Source organism: Ictidomys tridecemlineatus, chromosome 8 (genome assembly GCF_052094955.1).
Source record: "Ictidomys tridecemlineatus isolate mIctTri1 chromosome 8, mIctTri1.hap1, whole genome shotgun sequence".
NCBI classification, from domain to species: domain Eukaryota; kingdom Metazoa; phylum Chordata; class Mammalia; order Rodentia; family Sciuridae; genus Ictidomys; species Ictidomys tridecemlineatus.
In genome coordinates, this window is record NC_135484.1 from 51,541,462 (window position 1) to 51,562,392 (window position 20,931).

Genomic DNA, 20,931 nt, shown 5'->3' on the forward strand with positions numbered 1-20,931 from the left:
AAAAATTCACAAAATAAAAGGCATATGTCCTAAGTGAGTAGTAAAATTAAAAAACAAACAAACAAACAAACAAAAAACAAGCCAAGGTAGGCAGGTCACTCAGAATTTTTAACACCAGGGATATAATAAAGATACTAAAGGTTTTCAGGAAAGTCATTAATATGTCAAGGATTAAGAATCACATTTGAATTAGATTGGACTTCTTACAAGCAATGTGGGAAGTTAAAATATGGAGCAATAACTTTGATATTTTAAAGAAAAATGATTTTTCATGTAAAATCCTGTGTAAGCCAGGTAATCAATTAAGAACAGAGGAACAATTAATACACTTACATAGTATGGGGACTTGTAAAGATTTTCTCCCAGCAACCCTATCATGGGTGCTCTTGACGTGCTCTAAATGATATGCACATTCACCAAGAAGAAAGAAAGCCTAACAGCCTTCCACTGTGGATTTCATGTACATATAGAAGATTGGCAGCTGGTGTTAGATTTGGGGAACAAATCAGATTGCAGCAGGAGGACTGAGTGTCTTAGAATTGAGGGCTGGGGGTGGGGAGTAGGAAACTCAATAGTATGTCTTCTATTTGTACACTTTGGAAATAAATATCAATAAGGGAATTTTAAGATAGACAATGAGTGGACTAAAATGAAGAATAAAAATAAAGAATAAAACCAATATTTTAATAATATAAATATATTATGATATACTAATGCACTGTTCAATTAAGTAATGAAGTCAAAATAACATAAATGCCTATTACTGATTTTACTAAAAGTAATGATAGAAACATACAGAAAAGAGAAGAAAGAAACTTTAAGTGCATTAAAATTTTCTACATCAAAACATAAAGCAATGTGATTATATTTGGGGAATTAATTATGTATAGCTTTATAACAATACACAATAGAGGAAGTGCTTATATACATAGTGATATATATGTATACATTAAGTACACAAGTTATACACAAATATGCAAATTTTTATATATCTTTAGCCCTAATTTCAATCCATACTCTGCCTTATTTTAGTTACATGATGCATGGTAACTTCTAATCATCATTCTGTTCCAGTAAACATATGGAATCAAATTCAGAATATTATAATAAGTTTGACATAATAAACACATCACATTTGTATACTGTCAAAAATATGTATTCTATGTGTTAGAGAAAGGGGAATGAAGGAGGGAAGATAGGAACATAAAGGACAGTGGAATGAGTCTGATATAACTTGTGTATGTACATATATGAGTATACCACAATATATCTCAACATCATTGTACATCCCCCAAACTAGGATCTTAATTAGAATAAGTATATCCCATACTAGTATAGATATATCAAAACAAATACTATTGTCATGTATAACTAAAAAGAACAAATAAAAATATGAATTATCAATATACATTAAGTTAGCAGTAATTATATGAATTTTTTTATTGATTCATGTGTTTCGGGACAGGTTGCTCAGACAACACACCAAATCCCAGTTTTGTCCAATTTCAAGAGTTTTTATTTAGCCAGCCAGCTGGCAGGCAACTGTTCCCAGCAAGATCCATAACTGCTTCTACAACAAACTGCCCCAATCCTCGACATTTTAGGATATTTAAAGGCAAAAGCCACATCTCGGTTGATGTACTGCAAGCAAGCAGGTAAGGAAGCTGAATTGAGCAGGTAGGGAGACAATGCATGGGTACATTGGTATTTCCCATGGGACTTTCTAAGTTAGCACAGCATCAAGCAAGCAGAAGGGAAGAGGATCAAAATGACCCTAGTTCAGTACAGTTAGAGAATGGTTACTAACATCTAGACAATCAATCTCTGACAAGGTACATTGCCCAAGAAAAATGGAAACCAAAGGAAACAATTTTACATTGTATAAGAATTGGTATTTTGTGTTGCCAAATATGGTATGCTAGGTAATTATTAATGGGTACAGAGGTGGGGCTTTCCCATGGGAGAAGCATTTCTTACATGATATAGAGTCTCAGGGTAAAATGGAGTCTGTTTGGTCATTGCCCATATAGCTTGGCCCATAACACATGTATTTTATCAATCCCAATGCATTTGGTTTTACCATACAGATTTATTTCAACTTTCAGGTCCACTATTAGATAATTTTATTTTTGCTTCCCAACATATGATGGCTTTATCCTTTTTTAAAATTTGCATTTCAATGAGATTTTTATTGTAGTAAAGTTTTTCATATTTAATCTTTCAACTAGCATCCAAGTCCATTTCTCTAAACAGAAGCGCGCGCGCACACACACACACACACACACACACACACAAACACACACACACACACACACATACAAGCACAGAGTTATGCAGTTAATAGAACATTCACAAAATCAGTCAACCATTTACATTCTCATAAGTGAAACAGGCATCAAGGCATAATATAACTTGTACTATTTTTATCCTTCTGCTCTATTCTGGAGAATTTACTTCAAAGTACCTCACTTAGTCCTACAAAACTTAAAAGTAGTTGTTATTTTCATTCACTCATAAGAAAGACATAAATTTAAGTAATTTACCCAGATTTATATAACTTATCACTATGTAAACTCAGATTTGGTCATGCTTTGCCTGATTTTTAAGTACAATGCCTTTGATAGTATACTATCTTAAGATGTAATAAGGTTTAAGCATGCAAGAATAAAACTGCAGGTCTATTTTAAGCAAATGATTTAATTTTGGACTAAAATGATCATAAATGTCCATGAAACCATAATGGGTGGTGGAGAGAAATCAAGCCTTCTCACAATTACTCTATCAATAGTAAATATTATATTCTGATGACATACTATTCTTGGATAGGCATAATAAGGCTGTAGATCTCTCATCAAGTTCTGAAAATATTCTAGTACTCAATAAAGCTATGTGATTCCAAGATCTTTACTGGATCTTTCAAGATATCACAATTTCCTGATTATGTATACAAAAAGATAAAAATAGAGCATCTATACAAGATTTTAGAATAAAATGTCTTTCTTTACCTTCTATTATTCGAAGCAGGGGGAGAAAATGATAGTTGGTAGCAGAAAAATTAAATATTAAAAAAGTAGGGTCAGTCTCCAATGCTGCCCAATGTGTTTACACATCACTGGACTTTCATGTAATAAGATGTCTTTTTCAATACACTAGTGCAATGCTGCAGAAACAAGTTATCAGAACAAACAAGAAAAATGTTTTTGTTAAAGATATTCAGATCCTTAGATTATGTTGCCATCCAATTTTGTATAGAGTGAAAATTTGCTAAAAAAGTTCCCTAAGATCAACTTACTATTTCCTGTTTGTTCAAATTTTCTCTTTGCTAAAATATTTGGAGAAGAGAAACGTTTTTAATAAGGCCAACGTTAGCTGGTATCTGCAAAACCTTCAATTCAGGCTACTGGAATTGTGACTTCATCATAAACACACTATACAAGAATCATTCAAGAAATAGTTATTTTTCAAAAATACAAATAGCTCTAAGAAATAATAACACACCAAGATTTCAGCTGGAAATGTGCAAAAATCCTCGTAGAAACCACGATGAACAATCCTAATAAGCAGGCTATTTGACAACACCTTAAATCTCTTCAGTACACCATTTACATCCTGAATTTCATTCCTTTCTCTTAATTAACTGCTACTGAGATCTCAGATCAGCTAAAACCATAACTTCCTTACAGTTTCAGTTAAAATTTTCCAGCTTCTCTGTACAAAATAGTCTAGTAAATATTCTACCTTTCTTTAATATCTTTGGTATGTAGCTTTTATACTACTCAGAACATTTTTCATTTTCTGCCTTAAGTAATTGTTGGGGGTATAAATCTTATGTCTATACTTATGCTTCATATTGCAGGAAGACAGGATACACATGCCCATCACCGTGGTGCTATCACTACTGCATACCCACACAGAGACATGTCCACTCTGAACCAGAGAACCACACACATATAATCTTTTTATAATCTTCTTGAAAAATAATCTAATTATACTTTTGAATGAAGAATTTATGTTTGCTAACAGACATGATAAGAATGTTTAGAGCCCAAAGAGGAGAAGTAGATATTGGATTTTTTAAAAATTTTATTTGTTCTAGGGGAAATAATAATATAAACATCTCTTGGATTCCTACTTCATTGTTGAATGTGTGTGCATGTGAGTGTGCTCTGTTCTGGAAAATAAAAAATACCTTCTGGAATTTTTTTTTTCCTGTAAGATAAACCTTAGACATTGTCAGGTTTAGAAAATTTGGAACAGAACAGTAATGTTCCCTCTGTGAAAAGAAAGAGGTACTTTGGAGAATAAAGGAAGCAAGTGTCTCCAGTATATCCTCACTAGAGGCATAAAGATAGAAGTATTGGTGGGTCATAGTACATCAGAAGTAGCCTGGAGATTCACAGGTTACAACTCTAGCAAAAGAGGAAGGTACAAGGGACTGAACCCTATAGAGAATGTAAATTTGCAATTGCCCCTGGTTTACACTTTTCCTGTTGAAGCCAGGTTAGAAAAAGGAAGGCACTGCTAAACTGCTAAAACTGGTTTCTAAGATAACTATCATGGAAGTGACACCTACCAAAGCAAATAAGCTGTGATAAACACATGGGTGTGGGGCCAAGCTAAGGCAGGAAAGGACACTTTCTTTATGGATCACACTGAGATTTAGCTAACTCAATTTTCTCTGCAAGCTGCTGGATATATTATGTGGATAAACTACAGAAAATCTAAGTTTTTTTTTTCGTTTTGTTTGTTTGTTTGTTTGTTTTACCATACGATTTATTTTTATTTTATTTAGTCATACATGACAGCAGAATGTATTTGACATATAATACATACATGGAATGTACATACATCAATCATAATGTCTATTCTATTCTGCTTCCCTTCCTATCCCTCCATTCCTCCCCTCCTCTCCCATCCTTTCTCTCTATCCAATCTAATGTGACACACTTTTTTTTTCTTTTTCTCATCACAACATCATATATGTATTCTGTATAACAATGAGGTTCTTCTTCCATCTTCCGTGCAACTCCCCTTCTCCCTCTTTTTCCCTCCCACCTCTCTTCCCTATTTAGTGGTAGTCTTCTTCTCATGCTCTTCCTCCCAATCAACAAATGGGCCAAGGACATGAACAGAAACTTCTCAGAAGAGGACATACAATCAATCAACAAGTACATGAAAAAATGATCACCATCTCTAGCAATCAGAGAAATGCAGATTAAAACTACTCTAAGATACCATCTCACTCCAATAGGAATGGCAGCCATTATGAAGTCAAACAACAATAAGTGCTGGCAAGGATGCGGTGGTGGTGGGGGGGAAGGTACACTCATACATTGCTGGTGGGACTGCAAATTGGTGCAGCCAATTTGGAAAGCAGTATGGAGATTCCTTGGAAAGCTGGGAATGGAACCACCATTTGACAAAGCTATTCCCCTTCTCGGACTATACCCAAAAGACCTAAAAAGGGCATAGTACAGGGACACAGCCACATCAATGTTTATAGCAGCACAATTCACAATAGCTAAATGTGAAACCAACCTAAATGTCCTTCAATAGATGAATGGCTTAAAAAAATGTGGCATTTATACACAATGAAATATTACTCAGCACTAAAAAATAACAAGATCATGGCATTTGCAGAGAAATGGATGGCATTAGAGCAGATTATGCTAAGTGAAGTTAGCCAATCCCTAAAAATCAAATGCCGAATGTCTTCTCTTATATAAGGGGGGTGACTCAAAATGGGATAGGGAGAAAGAGCATGAGAAGAAGATTTTTTGTTTCTTCTTTTGTCTAGGTTTGAAAGATATAAAAATAATTCAACTCAAATGTGTATACCAAAAAATCAAAATGAAATAAGTATTAAAAAAATGAGTACATGAAAATAATATTTTAAAGGAAAGAAACCACCCTTAAGAACAATTTTAACCAGGGTCAACATAAAAAGTAACTTTTAGAAAATGTATTTTTCAGGTTCTCAAACACAGTTCAATATAAAACTTATGACTTTCAGATTAGGAATCAGAAATTTTGGCTGTCTAAATAAAAACTACAAAAACAAGACCATCAAAGTAAACATTAAATGCAATGAAATTAATAAAGTAAACAATGTTAAACAATTTCTTAGAAGTTAGAGGGAAAAGACAGAATGTTGGTTAGTATGACCAAACCCAGGGAAAAAAAAGTTGAAAGAAGTTATATAATAGTAAATTAATAATAACTTTTAAAATATTCCTATGTTAAAAATTTGAATTCGAATGTATCAAGGGTTCAAAAGAAGAGCAGACAATACTATTTAAAAGATACTGGAATTGAGATATAACTTTGTGAAGTTGTATTTTTAGAGACTATAAGAGTAAACTCTATAAGCATCTAACAAATACCTACAAATTGTGAAAATATGGATTTCAAACTCCATTTATAAGAATGTCAAAAGACAATGAATACTGTGAAACAAGATTTTTATATGAAGCCAATGCATTTTCTTTTATGTAGAGAGGCAAAAAAAATAAATAAAATTTTGAAAGTTGTCAGAACCAGGCAAGATGGCACACACATATAATTCCAGCAACTAAGGAAGAGAGACAGGAGGATCTCAAGTGCAAGACCAGCCTGGGCAACTTAGTGAGACACTGTTTCAAAATTAAACAACAAAACAAAACAGAACAACAGCAACAACAACAACAAAGACAACAACAACAACAAAAAAAAAACTGTAGAGAGGCTGGTAAAACAGTACTGGTTTCAATCCCCAGTACCACAAAAGAAAGTTGCCAGAAAAAAAAATGTTTAGAAAAATACTCCATCCACCTTTTATTTTAAAAATACAAATAAGCAATGACACATTCCAAACAACTAAAAGATTAATTAAAATTTTAGAATGGACATTTAAATACTAAAAAAATCAGTAATATTTCAGGTGCCAAATAAAACAAAGAAACACTGGTGTAGTGGCCTATGACTGAGTCCTAGCCCTTGAGAGACTGAGGTATGAGGATCATTTGAACCCATCAGTTTGAGATTGACCTGGAAACATAGCAAGACCCTTTTAAAAAAAAATAAAAGTGAAAAAAAATATATATATACTTACTATAATAACAATTCATGTAAGTATCCAAAATAATTACTGAAGCACTTTAAATTTTAAAATGGTATTAACATCAATAATAATATCAACCTATACTCTTTAATAATCTAAAATTCAAGAGGGAACAGGGAGCAAAAAAGCCATTGTAGCGTCACAAACATGCCTTGCAAATAGGCCTAAAATGTAACACTTAAACCAAGTCACAACATATGAAACCAAAGTCTTGAAACATACATAAGATGTAAAAATGCTCCATATATTAAGTGAAAAATCAATTTCTGAAATGGTACAAACACATATAATAATTGCCAAATACATGAACACACACACACATACATGGAGTTACAAAATGTTAGCATTTATTTTCTTCAGATAGAAGGATCACTAACTAATGTTCAGTATTTTCTTTTTTGTGATTTTACATATGTCACAATTTAGAAATGCATATGTCATTTGGATCAGCAAGTGTTTAATAAAAACAAATTTTAAATAAATCTAGATAAATATCAGATGACATTAATACATTTAATGATTTAATTTATTTGTTTCAAACCTTTTAATGTATATAAAGTAGATTATTACTCTCAGCTTAATGAATAGAAATGTTCTACAAATGGATCTGTGAGAGGTTTTCTCAGCAGGACCCATGTGACTATTGGCCTGCTGGAGCCAGGCACCAGACAGGAATGCATCTACTTTAGTGAATATGCCAATGGATCTTAGTTGTCTATTTATTTGTTTGCTTGCTCTAACTACAAGAGCAGGAAATTGAGCTTAAGAAGCAAATAAAGAAGATCAAAAGTATGGAAAATGTAGACATGATTTTGGCTACAGAGAAAGAGGGGTGCAAGCAGGATCCTATTTTTGGTTTGAATGTTGTTAAATAAAAAAAAAAATAGGCTATCTGTAGAATTGTAGGACAAATTATGCCAAAGAATTGAAAAGAGGAACTTCATCTTTGATTATTTTTCCAGTGGTCCTGAAGCACCTCTGGAACCAAGAACAGAGGACCAGAGGATAGAATATTTTATGCTCAGTACAAAATATTGAGAAACAAAATCTGTCTGCAGAGGGACATTCCTATGAATGATAATAGCAATGTGGATGGAGAAATACTGTTAGGCAGCTTCTTGTGCATAAATTAGGTGGAAGACAGAAAGCATTGGAAAATACTATAATATTTAACCACCAAACTGAGCCATGCTAATTCCTCTCAAACTCCCAATAGTTCCATAATACCTTTCCAATACAGTTGGTATAATCTATGCACTTGTACCTATTATGCCATCTGCCTTCCTCATCAAACTCATTTGCTGCACTTTTCATAATAAATTTTCCTGATCCATTGAAGATTGACTGCTCTTGCTGCACCCATGTCTTGGTTTATATTATTTATTGTCATCATTCAGCTCTTATGAAATCTAATAAGAGAGTAATTTTTTTCTCTAAACTTGCTGTTGAAAGTAACCACTACAACTTCTAGAATCACTCTTTATCTACTTCTATTTAGTTCAGAACATATTATTTTATTTTTGCAAAGTTATCATTTATATATTTGTGTACTTTTTTTGTGCCACTATGATGAAAACATTGGTGTCTTCCCTTGCCTTCAACTCAGCAAACTTAGTTAAGCAGAGAATTTGGGAAACACAACTTGAGCCTTCAGAAGTTCTTCATCTTGAATTATCTGTTAGTGTATGGAGTACACTCATATAAGATTCTGTTAAATGAAATATTTCCTAAGAAATATAAAACTTTCCTAAGAAATTTGAGAAAATCCATAGGAACAAGGAAATATCCTAAATATGTCAGAGTAACAAAGGGTGACACGTTTATGACCAAACAACCCAATGACTGCTTGGAAAAGTGAGATTTTATTGACACAACTCTTATATGCTCTATTTAAAAGGGAAAAAAAAACTTACAGAAACTTTTAAAATGAGCCTAGAATCAAAAGAGACTATTCTTCTTATAAAAATAAAACTGTAGAAACCTAAAGAAGCTCTGTAGAAGAAACTATTTAGTACTAAATAATTGTAGCTCTCTTTACCAATAACCCCATACTCTGTTTACAACCTTTGAATAACTTTCCTTCTCCTATGTAAGCCCAGAGATAATATTAAAATAAAACAAATTTAGTCATCTTTTAATTTGATTGACTCATTTTATACTCCAACATCCCACTGAATATTTTAGAAACCATTTCAAAACTATTGTGAAGTTTTCTACTTGGAAAGAATAGATGCATTGTAATTTATAACAGGAAACTTTCTTCCTCCATGAAAAATCATATCCCATTGTTCATAACATTTATAATCATGTGTGGTTATGTACAAAAGTCTTGAAAAATACTGCTTTGCTTGTGTTATTTAAAGCTGCCAATTTGCCCAAGCTTATTAAAATCAAGGCTAAATCATTCCAGTGAGCAAAGTCTTAAAGATTTAGTTGCATTGTCACAGGCCTAAGAATAAATTAAAATGTAAAACTTGAACTTGGGAGACGTTTAAATGATCAAACTAAAGCATTAATGCAGGATAAACCTAATCTTAGCAGTACAGGAATGAGGCTTTACTAGCAAAGTCTCTTTCAACAATCAATAGATGTTAGTGAATAATATTAAATGATGTGTTTAATAGTCCAACTATTAATACACTTAACCTGGTTTTTTCAAAAGAAAGGATTTGGTCACCTTGGATAGAAGCAGCTTGATGCATTAAAATGTAAATTAAATGTCTTTTTCCAGGAATTTTTTTATTGCATAATTCATCAGTATCAAACTTTGATTTTTCTAAATTAAAAAAAATTATTTCTTTTAAACATGGTACAATTCAATACAAAACTACTAATACTATAAAATCTGAGTAAATCATCTGGTCTTAAGAAATCCTTTATAATAATACCCCTTGGTATATAAAATATTATTAATAATTAGTTATTTTCATAATTTTAACAGTTTAAATAGTAAAGTGAGAGAAATAAATTCTCTGTGACTTCCATTTCAAAGCAAAGAGATAACACATTAGATGTGTTCTAAGTATATCATATAATTTAAGTATTTTAAAATAAACCAGTCATTTTTATTTTTACTTAGAAATCGAACATTTTGCTCTATGCATACTTAGAGTTCATATTGCAATGTCATCAGTTCTATAAAATTAACTTGAAATAGTTCTGTTATGCTCTGTGGAAGTTTTGCTATTTTTTATTTTCATCTTTAGATTGTAGTCTGCTTAAGGTAAGAATATTTTTTGTCCCATCTCCTAGCACACACAAAATGTCAACCATAGACAAAAGAATATTCCAGTTTTACTTGTCCATAGTCTCCCCTGACCCACAAATCTTGCTTTGTTTGCTAACCTGTGTTTAATGGTCCTAGTTATCTATTTTGAACTTAATCCACTTTGACTTGCCTTCCTTCAGTGCCTTATTTTGATTACTGGACTTCAGTTGCATACTTGATTTTGGTTCTAATTATTATCCTATTCTCTTTAAATTTTCTATGACCTATGTAATGAGGTTTTCTTCTTCAGTCTCATAATCCAGCTTATTAGTCCATTGCTCAGCCTTCAGAAGAGGGAAAGTGAAAGTTATCTACACATGGTGCTCAGAACTGTTGTTCACTTATTAATCTTTGCTTCTAAGGAAACATTTGATTTATTATTGGTTTATCTGTTTATTGTTCTAGCCAGTGTTTTGGTCACTGTGACCAAAAGACCAAATAAGAACAATTTAGAGGAGGAAAAGTTTATTTGGGGCTCATTATTTCAGAGGTCTCAGTCCATAGATGGCCAATTCCATTTCTCAAGGCTCAAGGTGAAGTAGAACAGGATGGCAAAAGGTGTGATAGAGGAAAGCAGTTTGGAACATGGCCATAGAAAAGAGAAAGTACCAAGGACAAAATATATACCCCAAAAGCATGCCCCAATGATCTACCTCCTCCAGCCACACTCTTGCCTTCAGTTATACCCGGTTAATTATCATCAGGGGCTCAATGTAGTGATTAGGTTAAGGCTCTCATAACCCAATCATTTTACTCCTGAACTTTCTTACATTGTCTTACACATGAGCTTCTGGGGCACCTAATATATAAAGCATAAGATTCATTTATTAATTTATAATGTTTTCGTTGTTGGGTATCAAACCCAGGACCTTGTACATGCTATTCTTGCTCTAACACTGAAGTACATCCTAACATTTTTAAATGGTGGAAAACTTAGGAAAAAGACATACACATAGAGACTATTTTACTTACATAACTGCTCCAGCAGACACAAGAACCCATATATCTTGCCTTTGATCTGATAATTGATAGATAACTGTTCTCACTATCAAGTCTAGTAGCAAGATTTTCTTTATTATTATCTTCATTGCATAAATAGAAAAGACAAATCAATTAGTTAAAGGTATACATTATAACAACTGACTATAAAATAAGCACTAAAAAACTCTAAGAAAAAAAGTAACTTATCATTACTATACTATGTAAACTTATTAATTACTGTTCAATTAATATTTCAACAAGTAATTACTGAGTACTCTACATGCTAAAAATATCTCAGTCTCATTGGAAAAATAAACAGAAAAGTCCATGCTATCATGAAACTTACTGTCTAGTGATGAGGAAGAACCTACTAACTAAATTTTTAATAAGATAAACCTCTATGTAGATGTTGATTCAAGAAGTGCAGGGGAGATTCAAGTAAAGTGGACAGGACATACTGTTGAGGAAAATGGCTTCACTGACAGATAGAGAGAGTTGAATAACAACTAAAGTACATAAAAGAGTGAGTAATGAAATACATAGAAAATTACTTTCACGGCAAAGGAAACAGCAAATGAAAAAAAAACAGTGATAAAAGAAAATCTTCTGTGTTTAAGGAGCAGAAATATGGCCACAGTGACTGATGTAGAATAAGGTGGTGGGAAAATAAGAGGATAGAGCCAGAGAATTGTAGGTGTCAGTTTACATTGATTTCTGTATGCAATTTAAAAGAATTTATCTTCTAGTGAAGGAAGAAGCCATTGGATGGTTTGATTGACATGTCTGATTTACATTTTAATAAGGTCACTTTGGTTGCTGTGTTTAGAAGAACATGGACAGTGTGTGGCAAAGGCTGAAGAAGAAATATCAATTTGTTGTGTTGTCTCACTAATCCTGGTTTGAAAATAATATTAGTTTGGAAAGTCTTGGTAACAGTAGCAATGCTATATGTTAAGATTTTGTGTACCTTTAGACTGTGAATCAGATTTTCTCATGTGCTAGATGGGAAGTATGACTGAAGGAAAAATATCCAAAATGATTTAAAGGTTTTTGAATAAAGTAACTAAAAACTAAGAGAAAACTGTGGGAGGAAGAATTTCAGCAGAAATTTAGAGAATAGTATTGGATATTGGATTTGAGATGTTTATTAGATATCTGAGCAGATATATTAAGAGGTAATTGACATAGATGTTGGTAATTCAACATCTATGTCAGGGTGTGGAGCTTATCTAGAAAACATATTTGGGAATGGTTATTATAGAGATAATACATAAAATTATGGGACTTGATAAAACTACTGTAGCAGTGTGTATAGATTAGAATAAGGAAGGAGTCCTATCACTGGGCCATTTTAAGAAGTGGGAGTGCTGAAATATTTGGTTTGTATGTGGAGACTGATGAACACACACACACACACACACACACACACACCAAGATGTGTGGAAATGTTGGTCTGTGATGTGTATTTAAGGAATAAGTCTTGGGACAGCAATCTTCCTGATCTAGTCAGAAATGGCCTGAGTACCAAAGAAGGGGCTCCTTATTAGGACTTTTATTGTGGTCTGAGAGTGGGAACAGGGTGAGGGAATTTGTGGTTTGGATCTCACACCACAACCAAAGAAGACAGTTCCCAGTGTTTCTTATCAGTATACTCAGACGTGAAGCCAACAAGGAAGAGGACTCCTCATTATAAGATATCAGAAGATGTGACCCTTGAGTTAGGTAGTAGCTCATAATACAAGTGGAATGAAGAGTATTTTTAGAAGAGAGTTACTGAATGCCTTCAACAACCACTGGTTTGGTGCTATGGTGGTAAAGAGCATAACTTCAGCAGAGCGGTGAAGAAAATCTTAGTGCCATTCAGGTAAGAATGAGAGGGGAGAAATGAGCAGGAATACAAATATTTCTTTGTGAAGAAGAGGCTCAAGACAAATGGAAAGCTTGGAAAGGTGATGTGGGGATTAAGTGAAGACAAGTGAAGTTCATAATTTCAAATGAATTTGATGTCCTAACATCACTGCTTTGGTCACTGACACATCAACCTCTGATTGTCTTTAGGCTAGTAGGCAGATATCAGGAATTAGAAGTGTTCAGTTGGAGCCACAAATGCAATATTGTAAACTTGTCATTTTTATCTATGCTACATTCCCAATTCGAATTTAAATATATAAATCTATTATTAAAGTTCTGAGAATAAGATAGCCAATGCATCAATGGGATGAAGACAGAGCATACCATATTCATTAGAATTCAAAATGGTAGAATGCCTTCAAGCTTTACAAGACAAGTAGAATATTAATAGTCAGTGGAAAATAGGGTAAATGAATTAAAAATATTTATCCAAATGTAGTTAAAAAAAACAAGAAGCTGGGGATATAGCACAGTTGGTAGAGTGCTTGCCTTGCGCGCGCGCGCACACACACACACACACACACACACACACAAAGAAACCTCTATTCACACATATCTGACTCTCCATATAACAGCATGGCAAGATATTATGTTGTTACCAGTTTCCCCAGATTGAAAGTGAGGATATATCTATATCTACTGGAAAATATAAATAAGTCTTGGAAGAGGAAGGGTATCCCATATGGCTGTTTGTTTCCAAAAGTGAAGTTTTTCTTATTTCTGCATTAGTACTACTATGGATTGAGCATGCCCCTCAAAGTTTGTGTGTTATTAAATTAACCCCTAAAGTAACAATGTTGAAAATTCAGACGTTTAAGATAAATGAGGTCCTGGGGACCCTGCCATTATAAATGGATGAAGTCATTATGGGAAATTGTTAATTATCTCCACAGTGGTTACCTGATGAAGAAGTAAAGTTGGCTCTCTCTTTTTTGCTCCCCACATGCACCAAGCATGTCTTGTCCTTACCCTTCCATCATGAGATGAAGAAGCACCAAGGAAACTCACCACCTGCTGGCAGCCTGGCATTGGACTTCCCAGGCTCTAAAGCTACAAGAAATACATTTCTTTTTATTTATGACTCACCAAGTTTGTGGTATTCTATTAAAGCAAAACAAAAGATAATTAGGACCCCCGGAATATTTCTCTGTTTTTTCTCATTTACCTGAAATCCTGTTTGCCAGCAAGGAGACCTGCATATGCAAATATTTTACCCAGGAAAGCCTTCAACACTTGAGCAAAGGTCTGTGTAGAAGTACAAGACCACATGCTATCTTACTTCTAATTCTTAATTCACCAGAAACACAAGAATCCCCAGATATTTGAAGAAAATTAATATTATTAAGGATCAAGTTGAAGGAAGAACACTTACTCCAAAGCAAGTAAAATCTTTTATACATTAAATTGTAATTAAGATCTCTAAAGATTCAGAATAATAAGGAAGAATTCAAGAGTAGGAAACAGTTGTAGAAAAAGAAAAAAATACTTCAAAAATAATTGAATAAATAAATGGAACATTAAGTATATGGACAAAAATAATACAATATGAAATAGAAGAAAATACGATGAACACATTTTCTGAATTAAGGTCTCAACAAGATAAATGAAAACACTTCTATTCTGACATGTGGTTGTGAAACTTTAGAATACTATAAAAATGAAAAACTATGAACACTTTGAGAGGGAAGAAAATTAGGTTATCCTATAAAGCTATGAAAATAACACTAACCTCAGATTTTACATCAAGCACAACTGATTTTAGAAAAAAAAATGGAATGATGATTTTACTGTTCATAGAAAGATTCTATGTAGATACACAAAATGGAAAATTACCAAATGCAAACAAAGAGATACTCTCCATTATCCAATAATCCAATATTTTAATTCCATTTATTTTTTTTTCTTAGAAAAAATACAAAAGCAGGAAAATAGCAGACTATCTTAAATGGTGAAACTAATACCCTATAACAGAACTGATTATTATCTGAATGTGTATGAGAGTTAATAATTGAGAGTTTTCAAGTGATGAGAGCTTTAAATTCAGTGTCCTACTACCTGCTTCATTGTTCATTAATTCTGTGATCTCTAAAGTCATCTTGCCTCTCTGTACCTCAGGTTCATTTGTCACACAAGAAGTAATCACACCAACTTCACAAGCTTGTTCTCATGATTAAAAGATTTGCTATGTATAAAATATTGAGAATTTTTTTTGGTAGTAATTTTTACTATGTAAAATCTGTCCACAAACACTATTGTGGTAGCTATAAGCTTTGTGATAAGGTCAACACATAATATTAGGTTATATATATATATTAGTCATCAGAAACTCAAATAAATGCAAGAACATTACTAAATATACAATAGAACACATAAGAAATGAATAAAAAATAAATGATTAAAAACATGAAGTATGATAAAGGCACATAAGATTTAATCACTCATTGAAACAGAGAACTGTTGCTATCCATTTGATCTTCACATAAATTTGTAGTATTGCACAGAAAATTTGAAAGACAGTGGAATGAATCTGACATAACTTGCGTATGCACATATATGAATACAACACAGTGAATCTCCATGTCATGTACATCCACAAGACTGGGATCCTTATTAGAGTAAGTTATACTCTGTGTTTGTAAAAGTATGTCAAAATTGACTCTCATGTCATGTATAACTAAAAAGAACAAATTAAAAAACAAGATAATTTGGGGGAAGAATTGGCATGATTTAATTTAGAAAGTACAGATTTAATCAATAAGTTATGTTAAGAAATGAGCTGTGTGCTCAAAAGATCAATCTGGGCAGCTTCTCTTATGCAATGGTAAGATTACTCCAAGCTACATAATGTTTGTAGAAGGATGTGCCTAGAAGCATGAGCATTCTTCCTGGTTATATTGCAGGCTCTGAATGCAACCTACTCTATCTGCTAACAGAATAATTATTTAGGAAAAGAGATTTCTGAGTATGGTAGGATTCACCCAGTACTGAGGAATTTAGGCACCAAGCTGAGAGCTCCACAGTTTAGGAGCTGCTACATACTAAACCAGAAAATCGTGGGCCTGGCTTTTCCTGGTCTTTAGCAAAACTGCAAGTAACTGAAAAGTTTTCTACAGTTATTAGTTTAAAGCAGAGTATTAAGATATTTAATAATAATATATTGAACATTATTGGTTTTAATGTATTAAATAAAGTTCCAAACCACTAATATTAGATAAAGTCCCAAACCATTAATATTAGATAATGTCCCAAACCATTAATTGTTGATATTTCTTTTAGTTGTAAAGTTAACATAGAAGATTTAACAATAAAAAACTAAGTAAAATAATTTAAAATTTAAATGAAGAGCAATAGTATGAAATATCACTTATCATCACGGAAAAGTCAGCAGACACTGTCATGGTTTGACTGGCATATGCTTATATGAATTATTTAGAATTACATTATTTAGAATTACAGAGATAATTACTAGGGATATTCAAAATAACATCAGTCCTTCTTCAGACAGAAAAATGAAGAGGAAAAGAGAGAGAGAGAGAGAGAGAGAGAGAGAGAGAGAGAGAGAGAGAGAGAGAGAAGGGGAGGTGGGGGGAGGAAAGCAGAAAGAGGGAGAAGCAGTCCTTACCTAACCATCTGTAATGAACACTTCCGTGAGTGGGAATCAGCATCCTGTAGGTGTTTACTCAAGTAGAGCCAGCAGCTTATGCAGCACTGATGAGAACCCAAATTGCTTGACCATCTTCACCTTATCAAATTCCAGGGGGAAAGAAAAGGAATTAATAACAAAGATAGAGCATTAAGCATCCAAACCGCTATCATTTAGAGATTTTTGTTACTTCCCCTGCAAATCATGCAGAAATAGACCCAAATCAACCCAAATTGATATTAAGTGATTTATCAAGATACCACCCAAACTCTAGAGTTATATCTATGACTTTTCTTATTATTTTCCACTTAATAGAATGAACCAGGAGAAATTGAAAGCTTAGGATGGTCTTGAGGTAAAATTGCTAGTTAACGAGGTGTGCTGAATAGTTTCGCCAGCCACAGTTATAAACTGTTTCAGACATGCTGGTTGTTTCAAATGAGCCACACATGGTGGAGTGAAGATAGAAAAAGACACTTTTGAGCAGGATTTGGGGGACTCTGTTAATGCACTAAACAACATTATGCAGTTTCTTGATGAGGCCATTTCAACATTTCCTAATTTCTACCACAATTTAACAGTTACAGCAGACCTAGTTTCATCGAAATTTGTTGAGGTTAGTAATGAATTAATTCTACCTGCACTCGATTGAGGATTAAAGAACTCATTTTGACTTAAAATAGCTGCAAATCCTATTATGTCTGACTATCAACATTTTTGTCTGTCCAAGCAATCACTGTGAACCATTTTACCCCAGGGGTGTAAGATTAATGTCAAAGAACAAAATTAACTAGCTTTCTCCATACCAATCTAATAACAACACAAAACCAAATAAGAAATCAAAATATGGTTGTCCTCAAAAGATTTGCTTTTAATCAGCATTCTCTCTGGTGAATATATGATATTTTATGTAACACCTCTGAGTAAAGTGTAGTGTTTATATTATTATTAATATTTTAATTTATTCCCACACTATTTGCACTATAGTTGTAACTGTAATATAGCACTAGAAAGGTCAGGTAATTTTAACAATTCCATACAAAGCTACATATTATTGTCTTAATACACTTTATTTGTTTAATAAATTGAAAAAATATATTTTATATAAACTTTTGAAATATATGAAATAATCCTTCAAATTCTCTTGTTTTATAACATTTTGAAAATTATTGCAATGTAGCATAAATTTTCTATATATGGAGATGTCACTTTAAACCCTTCTATAATTTCCTATTTTATGTATATGTCCTTCTATACAGTCATTCTACTTCCTCTTATTTAAAGGTAGATCTTAGTAATGGTTCTATTTATTACATTACTGAACTTAACAAGTAATTTTCAGACACTAACAAATCCTTAATAACATGAGGAGATTAAATTTAGGAGTTATAGTTAAAACTCTATGTAAATAAAAACATTTAAAGTTAAGCACTGAAGACCATCTTATAAATTGCATTTATTGTCATTGACAAGTGTAGATTCACTAAATACATTGTTTTCACATTTTAATTTAGACCTAATTAATTTTAGAGTTGAGTCTCATCAATAAAACTATACTTGACACAATACTACCCTTTTTACTTTGTATATTTTCATAAAATCTCATTTAAACTCTTCATTTTTAAATAATTCATGTGCCAGATAAAAACATAATTTTTGAAGTAATTACATTTTCACAGAATAAATAAAATAAGATCAAAATAGCATGTACAACACTTCTATCATGTATAACTATAATGCACCAATAAAAATGTGAAAATAGATGAATGAATGAATGAATGAATAAATAAATAAAAACTAGATATGGACTAGCTTTCTAGGAGCCTGTGATTTTGATGAAATTTAAAGTTTACCAAAAAAAAATTCAAATAGCAAACAGTAGCTGTAAACTGTCTCATTTTTCAAAGTAACTGGCATTGTAGGGTCTGGAGGGAACCAGTAGAAAACTTTCATCTGCTAGAGATGAGGCTGCTGGTATCTACGTATTTCATGGTAACAAGGAGATTCTGTTTATTTTGCAACCATCATTCTATCTACTGCCATGACAATAGAAAAAGAGCTCGTTAAAAATCAGTAAAAACTCTCAATATCCCTCATTTCTGTTTTTGTCTATATATTTTATTTTTAATTTTATTCTCATTTATCTTCCAAATTTATATACATTGTGCTTCTTCTAGCCTTCAGCTTTTCTAAAAATCATGACAGAAATATTCACCTCTACTAGAACTACTGGAACATCTATTATTCAACCTGGTATTATTTTTACTATATATATATACACACATCTATCATTCAAATACACATATATATTATGTATACATGAGTGTATATATATAGAGAGAGAGAGAAAGAAAGATACTTGAGGTGATATCTTTTATATGTTCTCTTGTCTCATCTACTGTATCTTTTAATATAGAGTTTAAGAAATATTTATATAAGAGAAAATAATGAGTCATTAAGACATATCTCCAGGATGAATATAAATGTACTGTTACCCACTGGATATAAATCTCCTTTGCACAATCATCTTTTAAAAATTTAAGTGGATTTGGGATCTGAAAACAGTATAATGGATTTACTGAGGTATGAAAGAATGTTTATCATAATATAACAATAACATTCTGTCTACTAAAGATACATAAAATAATCCAAAGCATCCTTGAATTCTTGGTAATCGTAGGACATCAGGGAAATACATATTTTTGCAAAAGAGCGTGTGCTTAAGGGTTTTTCTTAATCCTAAATCTCATCACTAGGAGCATAAAACTTCAAAGTTTGTGTGAGCTATAAAACTCATCTTTGCTAGAAGGCCATCCTCTCCAATCTCTTTATGATGCACTAATATACTATGGACAATATACTAGAGAGATGATTGCTCTAATTCACCTTAATAACTCCAATAATGAGAACTCATTACCAGTTAAGGAAACCTCTTCAGTTTATAGACAGTTAATGTGTTCTTGGGCTAATTTGGAAATCTTCATGAGCTTATGCGAGTGTGTGTGTGTGTGTGTGTGTGTGTGATTTTACCCTCTGCCTTATTATTTCATACCATCTTCATGCTTTCTCTCAGTAAGGTAGTTTGATCTGTTGATAGGAATGGTAAAGAAGAATGAAAAATAATAAAAATGTCATAATAAGAAGTTCAAGAGTTTAGCTTTCAGGAGTGATGGCAAAGACCCCAGGTCATAACAATAGTAAATGAGTTGTGTAAGTGATACTTCTACTCTCTGAAGACCAGATCATCATTGCCTGCTGTTAGGAAAGAGAAAGAAAGTGAAGAGAATTTAGATACTTTTATGAGTCCCTGAGAAGTGTAGGTACACTGAAGTCTACCTTTCAGTTTCCTCAGGCTTTTCACATATACAGACATATTATAGTAGTCCATATTTCATATACCCTATAAATATGTTTTATATAAGTAAGCCTTACCTAAAATTATTTTCAATAGTTGTGAAGTAATTACAGAATTTCTGTGTCACAATATCATTTCTCCATGTGTTCTATTGGCAGATATTTAGTTTACCTCCCTTGCAAATTGAAATATGATCTCATAAACATCCTGTACATCAATCTTTTCATTGTTTAATTCATACACAGATGTTTTCATGAAATTAACATATACTCCTTTAATAAATGCCATTTTCATCTTTGTTTGAGCAATTGCAATGACCTAACTGTTCTCTCTGCCTCTACTCTTGTCCCATATCGGCCCTGTGGCTGGCCACATGACTCATACACCACTCTGCAGCCAGACAGATCTTTTAGATACTTAAATCAGATCACATCATTTTCAGGTTAAACTCTAAATTGCTCTCAGTGTAACTGGAGTGAAAGAAAAGCATCTTTCCGTAACCTCATATGCCTTCCATGATCTAATTTCAGCTTTTACTCTCTAATCTTATTTCTTTCTATTCTACTCTATTTTTTTTTCCTCTGCAAAACATGGCCATTCTTTTTGTTCTTAGAACAAAAATTCCAATTCATTTCACCCTCATGACTTTGCATATGCTTTTCTCTTGGCTTATG